Source organism: Schistocerca piceifrons, chromosome 3 (genome assembly GCF_021461385.2).
Source record: "Schistocerca piceifrons isolate TAMUIC-IGC-003096 chromosome 3, iqSchPice1.1, whole genome shotgun sequence".
Classification (NCBI taxonomy): domain Eukaryota; kingdom Metazoa; phylum Arthropoda; class Insecta; order Orthoptera; family Acrididae; genus Schistocerca; species Schistocerca piceifrons.
This window is the reverse complement of record NC_060140.1, coordinates 512235457-512245328: the sequence shown is the minus strand read 5'-3', so window position 1 is coordinate 512245328 and position 9872 is coordinate 512235457. Positions and strand designations below refer to the sequence as shown.

General features: G+C 42.5%; 1 non-coding gene across 1 annotated transcript; it reads left to right on the top strand.

Moving 5' to 3' along the window:
- The first annotated feature begins 5890 nt into the window (after positions 1 to 5890).
- Positions 5891 to 5965, top strand: Trnas-cga. Its single transcript has one exon. It is a non-coding gene; the product is annotated as a tRNA-Ser (tRNA).
- The last annotated feature ends 3907 nt before the right edge of the window (positions 5966 to 9872 follow it).

Genomic DNA, 9872 nt, shown 5'->3' with positions numbered 1-9872 from the left:
GTTCAAATGGCTCTGAGCACTATGAGACCGAACATCGGAGGTCATCAGTCCCCTAGAACTTTTAGAGCTACTGAAACCTAACTAACCTAAGGACATCACACACATCCATGCCCGAGGCAGGATTCGAACCTGCGACCGTAGCGGTCGCTCGGTTCCAGACTGAAGTGCCTAGAACCGCTCGGCCACACCGGCCGGCACATATTAATCGCTATTTCCTAATTTTATATGCAGCATACTGGAAATGACACAATAAAACAACTTGAATGTATGTTTCATGAAGACAAATCACCATTTATCACCGTATAATAGGGGAACTTTCACCATATCACTACGTATTCAGTTCGTGAAACACTTCTTACCTGCAACATTCCTGATTCTGTGCTACGTTCTTCGACAAGATCCCGGTTTTGTTATTTTCGGTGGTAGTTCTCTTGGGTTTTGTTGACCATGAGGATGTGTGTGGTATTCTATGGTGTGACACCGATTTGTCGAGAGCACTCATGTAGTTTGACAATCTGGAGGCTTTCATGTATTTCACCTGCTACAGATGTTCGAAGAGTTCCTGCTGGTGGCAAATGCGATCACTGTAGACGGATTCTCAGAGAGACGGTATACCCCTGGTAAAAGTTCCTTCTTCTCCGTAGATCTCATCAGTCATGTCGGGTTGCTGACGAGGCAGGAACACTAATTTAACGATGTAATACCACTAACACAAGAATATGACTAAATCAGTGCTGCTTATTGATTCAAAACAACAGTACTTCTGTGATTCGAAGCGTACTGGCTGAAGTATCGTGAAGGGAACGATGCAACCCAAATAATTGAAGTCGATCAGAGCAGCAAACGTCTACAGCGACTCTAACAGGACGGCCGTTGCTAGGCAACTGTCTCGTCGAATGAAACAATACGTGTCAGATTCGACTTGATGCAACTCATATTTACTGCTTACATTTTGGAGTGCACTTCATTCCTTTTGGTTCTATAGTAGCCGTCGTGAACAGCAGTGTGTCCGCTCTAAACCTCTGTGTCACTGAAGACAGTAACTGAAATCAACACAATATTTATGTCTGCACTTTGTTCCCACTGTTAATTCGTAAAACATTCCTACTGGCTAGTTCAACCACTGGCTCATTCACAACCTTACTCTTTTAATTCTTACGCTTTAAAAATTTATAAAATCAATTTACACTTTAAGTTTTTAAAAACACCACATTAATTTCTTATGAAATACAATTCAGGGAACTTCTCATTTTTAAATAATGTACAGTTATTTGAATATTGAAACACTTCCAACTAATTTAGGTCAGTTAGTGACAGGCAGTCTTATACTCTTTTCCAAAAGACTGACAACGAAGTTGCAGCCACCCTTTCAAGTTTATGCAAGGCATAGAACGCTTTGAAGGAAGGGCGGCCCATATCTTTCTCTCCATCTCTCTATCTATCTATCTATCTGTCTATCTCTCCTTCTCTCTGTAGACAACCGCGAAACGTTGCCACCGCAAGGTGTCGCAAGGTGCTTTCTGTATCTGTGTCATTTTGGTACTTTTCGGATCACAATTAAAAAAAAAAATTCAGGTTGCTTGTTGCTGTTTTAAGCTCCAGTTTGTAGGGTTGCAAGCCCTTACTGGCAGTTGACGAAGGAATGCTTCCGACAAGTCGTCGTATTAGCTGAGAAGAGTAGTATACATGATCCGGACAGGATGCGCGATGCTTACTATCAGAGAATGTCTAAACATTACCATCATGAGCTCCACAGTAACAATGCACTTCACAATAAGTTCAAGCGAGCAATGGAAATACCACAGACGAATAACGGAAGTAAATTTGAAGCTTATGCGCTTCCATTGTAGCTGAGAAAAGGTCGGAAGTTATTATAAAACAGTTTTAAGTTTTTTGATAATTGTTTAACTACTTCATTGTGTTGATTATTTGTGTTTAGTAGAGAAAAGAGATTTTTTTGGCAATTTCAACTAGTTTCTTTCATCTAGTACTTAAAAATACGTCATAAAGGATTCAAGATATCGAGATTTACTGCACGTAATAGCACAAGATGGTTGACTGTTGTGTTGTATGTTAACACTCAAAATGTTTCTTAGAAAAACTAAACTGTACGTTTCAAAGGCCTGACACTATCCTTAAGTTCGTGTCTCACAGCTTCCGTAGTGGCGTCGAAATCACAAATGAGGCCGCAACCTAAACCCATTTACTCTTGGCAACGAACTGCGCAAATGACAAATCACGCTACGTACTGCTCCGCATATTTAAATTGAAACGTTTGGTGGTAGGCCCGAATGAACTTTCTGCTCCGCTACAGTATCAGGTCATTCTAAATAAGGATGCAAAGCTTGCTTTGACTCGCGAGACAGGGTTAAATTTCTCAGTACTCTAATGTGAATGAGCAAAGTCCTGTAGCTATCTAAACACTTTCTAAAAGATTCCGAGGTCCGACCACTCGAATGAGATACGTTTACCGCAAACAGTTCAGTCCACCGCCTCCAATGGGGTACTAGCAGCTTCCGTCGATAATATCCCCAAGAAAGAAATATGACAAGAGTTACAGTTAATAGAAAAAAAAATCATTGGAAGGAGGAACCTCAAATTTCCCGGAGACAAAAGTAATTTATTGGCTCCTACTAAACTTCGACAAGTTTGTCTCATTCAGTGAAACGCCACCGTGCAGTTAGTTACTGGCCCCACGAACTGCCTAAAGGGCACGTGCACGGTCGCGTACAGACAACATTCGCCGGAAACCCGGGAAGTACCTACGCAGAACTGCACACTAGCTCACGCGAATCCACTTTCGAGTATTCGTAGCCTTTCCACACTGGAAAAATAGGTGGCTTGATATCACGTAATCATCAACTAATGACTGCCGGAACACTGTAAAATACTAAGTCTGCTCCAGAGGTCACAGGACATCACCTATCCACGGCGAGGGCTGTCGGCCGACTTCGCTCTTTTCTTGAACTCCAAACTGATGGGTAAAATGATTTAACATTTGGGCTTTCCGGCAATTGGAATCAATAGGAGAAAGGCATTTTTACTGACCACTTCCTGCTCCCCCTTATAGCGCTTCGGTAGGGTCCTTCTTACTGTTTGCACTTTCAGAAGTACTCTGCAAATGGTGTTGGAAATCAACGCCCTTCAAAGAAATCAGCCTAATCAGCTCCGACAATCACCCATTGAAGAGTATTAATAAAGTGCATATTCAGGTAAAACAGAAACCAACGCTCTACACCCTGCAATTTAAAACTGGTCGTAGAGGCCCCAGTAGTACACAGGATTAGCACGTAGGTGCGGCTAGGAAGTGACACGTTACAGGCTCTTGACAAGCCGTGTAAAATCAATGAAAATTTTGTAGCGAATGCTATCTGCACGAAAAGCCATTTCTATATTTTTATTCAAACACTGCGGCAAAATGTGCTAAAGCTGAGTGCAGCAAAACGTTGTTTCACTCCTATTACAGCATTTCTGCGAGGAAACGAATCTGGATTATCAGACTTGGAAGTGACATTGAAAGCTACTGCTACACTGTCCAGTCACATTAATGTTACCACCTGTCTAAAGCCTGATAACTATCTTTTGCAGAGCGTACGTATAGGAAGAGTCAGTGAGGTTCTGCAAGATACTGTCAGAGATGTGGAGCCCCGCCTACTCCTGTGCCACGCTAGATTTCATGGTTGAGGATATATGGCGCGTACGGCCCGATCGAGGTGGTGTAATATCCACGACTACATTTTACTCAGAATAATTTTCACGACAGGATTATGTGTGGAATTTGATCGAACATTATCGTGTTATCAATCAAAAGGACTTCATTGACACTAAAAAAATAATAAATAATTATTATTTGTGTAATAATTTAATCTTCTGTGTCAATAATACCTCAGACAATGTTCATGGAAAATAGACAATGCAAATCACCTTTGGTTATCTGTGATAATGGTAGATCAATGACGCTTCTTCTTCGAACCATTGAACTGGGTGGACGCGATTGGTGTAACACTGAGGTCTGTAAGAAACTGTAATCTTTTATTACTTAATATTTGCAAAATAGAGTTACTTTGGACGTGAAATGATTTTTTATTTTTTTCAAAGTTTAATCCATTGTAATTGTCATCCTGTATAAGTGTTAATTTTTCCGCTCAGCTACTAAGGAGCGCAGCCATTAACGTTAGTGATTTACAGCGCAGATTATTAATAAATGGTAGAAAAGTAATAAGAAATTTTCATTGAGAATATTTTCGAATGTTAATGCATAATGAGGCTAAAACAAAATGATTTAATATATATTATTTGTTTGCGGTAAAATAGGATCTGAAGCGACAGTCGATAAGTGATTGTCTCATGTCAGCCGCGATCTTAGTAAAATATTGCAGCAGCAGTTTTTAATAGAAATTTTATCAGACACAAATGTTGTTGGTTATAAATAATTACTATAATAATTGTGGACTCGTGTCTCAGAACCTACTTTGAAAAGACAAATTCAACTTAGACTGAATCTTTAAATACTGTGCAGATAGCACGTTACGTTATATAAATTCTTATCTGCTGATGTATGAAGCCTAATTATTTCGCACTACTTTCATGAAATACTTTAACAGGAAAGATACGTCAGTGCTGTGCGCTTATGGTATTCTGTGACAAACTGTTCATTTTGCTAACGGGAAGTGCTTTCACCTCATATAACAGTAGCATTCAATTTCATAAAAGATCTGTAATTTAATGCCATTTCCACTACTTCACAGACAATATTGCTACAGAAATCTCAGTTTTAGGTTTCTTTAGCAAAGTGACGATTAATAGCAATGTTGAGATCAAACGACTTGTTACGTTGATAATGGGTAACTGGTTTTATTGGTGATCTTGCTGAAATAGAACAACACATAATCAAGCCACTAATACTGAGTTTGGTGGTCGGCGGGGTACAGTGCACTCATCTTTGTACTCTTCGAACCACGCACGTACACTGCGGGCTGCATGACACGTTGCATTGTCAGGGTGGTAGTTGTCATCCTGCTGTGGGAACACAAACTAACAGCAGAATGACGCGATCACCCAGGGAATGCCACGAAAACATTCTCCAGACCAAAAGGCTCCTTCCACCTGTCTTGACTCTTCCACAGTTTCTATAGGATGTACTCTTTCAGATGTTTCATGCCGTTCACGACAACGGCCATCTTTCCGATGGAGTATAAAGCGTGATAAATCTGAAAAGGCCACCTGTCACCACTCAGTGGACGTCCAGTTGTCGTAATGCCGTGCAAACTCCACCCATCGTCGCCGATCAACGGCAATCAGCATAGGTGCATGAAACATGCGCCTGCTGTGGACGCCCATACGCAGCAACGTTCGCTGAACCGACGTTAAGGAGACATCGCTGGGAGCTCCTTGGTTTATCTGGGTGGTCAGCTGCTCAACAGTAGCACGTCTGTTCACCCATACACATCAGCAGAGCCGTCGTTTACCCCCGCCATCTACGGCTCGTGGTGCACCCCCAATTATTTTAACCATTGCGGCACGCGTACAGCTTACAAACTTACCTGTTTCGAAAATGCTTCCAACCTTGGGCAGAAAGACAATGATCATGCCCTTCTCGTCGTAAGCTAAACTTCTCCGTGTCAGCATAATGGCAACGACTGCACGGTTTTCTGCGTCCACCGACAAACTCTGTCTACCGTCTACTGCTAGCGCTGCTACCCACAGTCTGCGAATGGTTATTTCACATTGAAGTCGAACATAGGTGGGGGTCACATTGAGGTCACTGGACCGTGTACGTGTTGTGATTAAAACTTGGTGGATAGCAAGTTATGACTCCGGTATTAACGCCCTGAAGCTTTTCCCCTTTGTATGAAACTTGTCCCTCGAATCAACAACGGGGCGTGATTCGTGCTTGGATAGCTCAGTTGGTAGAGCACTTGCCCGCGAAAGGCAAAGGTCCCGAGTTCGAGTCTCGGTCCGGCACACAGTTTTAATCTGCCAGGAAGTTTCATATCAGCGCACACTCCACTGCAGAGTGAAAATCTCATTCTGGAAACAACCAAGAAATCTGACTACAATTAATGAAATATCAGGTAGTAACCAGAGCTTCATAGTGCAAGGAGACATATAAAGGGGCCCCACGGTCTTCAGCCGTTCTAATACACTCTATCAGCATAAATGCATCTCTCCTTGCAATAAAGACGTGTGATGTATTTCTATATTTTGTTTGTCTTAATACCTAACAGCAAGAAAAGTATTCACGGAAATGCAAAGTCTCTGTGAATTCATTGCTACAGCAGTTGTCTTGACAATCTCTGCTACACGCACTTACATTGTTTGCTGAAAACTGCATACGAAAGAAGGAAGGTTATGTCAGCTGAAGGCAATTTCATTTCAGCTACGTTGTGCTCGCGCATGCTACTAGCATAAACGAAGGATAAGTGAAAATATGTAATGATGAACATGAAAAGTCCAAGATTGAAAAATAGCTCAAACAGGAACATAATTGGCGGGAGATTTTAAATTACCGTCACTTATTATTCCGAAACAGCAGACGCAAATGTCCTCTCATGGACTACTTGGGTATTAAGTATACCACATTCACAAAAAGAAAATAACCCCGTAAGCTATCCAATCGGCATAATACTATCCATAGAGTGGGAAAATAACGAGAAGACGTTCTACATTCTCACATAACTTAACTGAAAAATAAATATTGATCCTCACGTATTCAAAGAGAGGAGCGATCTCGACAAAGACTAATCTTGCTGACGTGGATACACAATTGCAAAATAGTGTCCCGCAACAGCGCCTGAAATATTATGTAATATAGAATTACGCCAATGCAACAAAAGCGAGCGTCGACCTCACCAATAATCCTAGATCTTTCAGCTCACACCCAAACCTCCAGAGGCCAGACACTAACATTGGTACCAAACGTTTTATGTCGAAAGAGTATCAACGAAAACACCGATTTAATTCATGCTGTGTGCTGTCGTCCAGTAGAACATACGTAAACGGTAATTAATAGTATCGCCACAGCTGCGGAGCACACGACAAGCCTATTTGTGAGAGACTGGACCTAGCGCCACCACGGTAGCTCAGCATGTGCGGTCAGAGAGTTAGCTGCCCTTTGTAATAACTGAGTGAACGGATCAACGACGAACTTGAAGGGATGTCACGTGACGTTTGCCCCGAACAAATGCAACGAACAAAATAAGCCAAAAGAAATGCGTGGGTCAGTAGATGGAGCGTTCGGTCGTCGTATCAAAGGTCCCGCGTTTTCTTTAACTGTTTACTCGCCTAACTGTTACAAGGAAGAACATTTTCCTGACATGTAAAAGGACTTTTCGGTGTTTGTAGCAATGTTCTTTTGGCATTCTGTTTTCGGTCCATTAGTTGAACGTTGTGTTCAAATGGCTCTGAGCACTATGGGACTTAACTGCTAAGGTCATCAATCCCCTTGAACTTAGAACTACTTAAACCTAACTAACCTAAGGACATCACACACATCCATGCCCGAGGCAGGATTCGAACCTGCGACCGTAGCGGCCGCGCGGTTCCAGACTGTAGCGCCTTTACCCGCTTGGCCACCACGGCCGGCAACGTTGTGTTCAAATGGTTCAAATGGCTCTGAGCACTGTGGGATTTAACTGCCGAGGTCATCAGTCCCCTAGAACTTAGAACTACTTAAACCTAACTAACCTAAGGACATCACACACATCCATGCCCGAGGCAGGATTCGAACCCGCGACCGTAGCGGTCTCGTGGTTCCAGACTGTAGCGCTTAGAACCGCTCGGGAACCACCAGCCGGCTGAACGTTGTGTACTTATTATTAATCTTCTTATTTTATTTATTATTAATTATTATTATTACTATGACTTCCATGCGTGTGATGCAATTGTTTCTTTATTTTAGTGGTCTGATTGTATATTCTGTGTAACTGCAAATGTACTCTACAGGCTTACTGCTTTCAAAGAACGAAGTAAAAGCAGACTGCCAAGAGAATATTGCTGTAAAGTCCTTTTACATCTCATAAAGATGTGGTGACATACAACAATTTCACGCATAATGCAGTGGTTTTGGTTTGAATCCGGCAGGATTTAACGGTCTACCAATTTCCATGCGGAAGCGACGAGTGTCAGGACTTTGATATGCTCTGTAGTTCTGATGTTACTTTTATTATTGTTTACGCCCGTTCTACAGGGCGATAGCACAGAGTACAAACTAAATCGGAGTTTTGGTTGACACCCTATCGACGTACAGCGTTTGGTACCGATCTGAATGTCTGACATCTGGAGTTTTGGGCAACGCCACTCACAAGATAAAATTCTGTGCCTTAAAAATCGTCTGCAGACAGTACGATGTAAATAGTACCCACGCAGACCAAGTGAAGAGGAGGAATAGTGCCCTATTCAGACACACGCTGGTCTACCAAAGTCAAAACCTGGTGATCAACAACATGATTGGCTGATAAGGCTATGTCCTCCAAGTTCCGCACGAAGACATGCTTCTCTCTATTCACACAAAGATAAGACTTCTCTATCAGACGAAAGTATGGACTAAAAGCCTTTGGGTCATGCGAGTGTTTCGTAACTCGTGCACTGATACATAGCGCGAAAGACGTTTGTAGCAGATAGCTTCCAACGTTTAACACAAGTTGTGGCTTTTTATTACAGAAGATGCTCTATGAACATCTACCTATAGCTGCACTCATCCCCTCACGAGATGTCTAGTGTGGTTGAGGTAGCGCAGTGAATAACGCACTGCACCCGCATTCGGAAAGAATGCACCGTCCAGATTTACAGTGCGCGTGGTTTGTTAAATGGCAGGATGGTTCCACTGAAAAGGGTACGCCTGATTCCTCATCATTGTTGTCCCAAGAAAGATTATTATCTGTCTCCAAGCTCTCGTCATAAATGAGGCACTAAGCGCTAATCTTCTTTACTTCGAATGCCATTAACAAAGTAGTTGTTCTCTTAAAAGGGCGCAATACTTTTGATACCTCGGTAGAAAAAGCTTCGATTGTTATGTATATTTGGTCTTTCGTATACTGCCAATTCTCATAAATCTCATCTCTGTATTTTCGAACGAAACCAGAATACTGCGTTAGATATGATACGATTCATTTGACTCATGCTACATAGTAATAGAGAATGATTATTTTAATACACAGATTTCATGTTTTCGTCCTTGAGTATTTCATGTGTGGGCCACCGTTGCACATCTTAAAATATGAATCTGCTGCTTTTCCCTTCGAAGTAGGTACCACAGTAATTTGGACGTTACGGTTATCCGAGGTGTGTGGCATAAAAATGAAATTAATAACCGTTATCTCGTTACAGAGAATCTATTAGCGTACTTTCTTGCGCAGCTCATGTGTCAGAACAGTTTCCCACCATCAATCATCTGAGCTGTGGAAACAAAAGACGTCAGTGAATGCGGAACGATCCACGATTTCCTACTTAGCCTGAGTCACGGTGCGGACTAAGAAGAGCGGTCGGGGAACATCAAATGTACATACGCCTGCTTTCTCTTATTTCTCTCTCTCTCTTTTTTTCTCGTTTCCCGATCTCTTCTTAAAGTCTACTAATTTATCCGTCAAGTACCGGCGGCCGGCCGCGAGTTTTTCCGTCGGAGAATTTAGTCATTAGTCGGGCCGGGCAGCGCACGCACCTGCCGCCCACCTGCCAAACCCCGGCCGGTGCGGGGCGCCGCCGCAGAGCCTCGGGCGGTGTCCGGTACCTGAGACGTGGACAACGGCTGCCCATAGTCCTAGGTCCGCAACACTTCCCTGCTGTACTCGCTAGATTGTGGCTGAGCTACAAACGTGTTTCAGTATCATTCTGCATTGAACCAACAAAATTTTGACAAAAAGTGTCCAAATTCA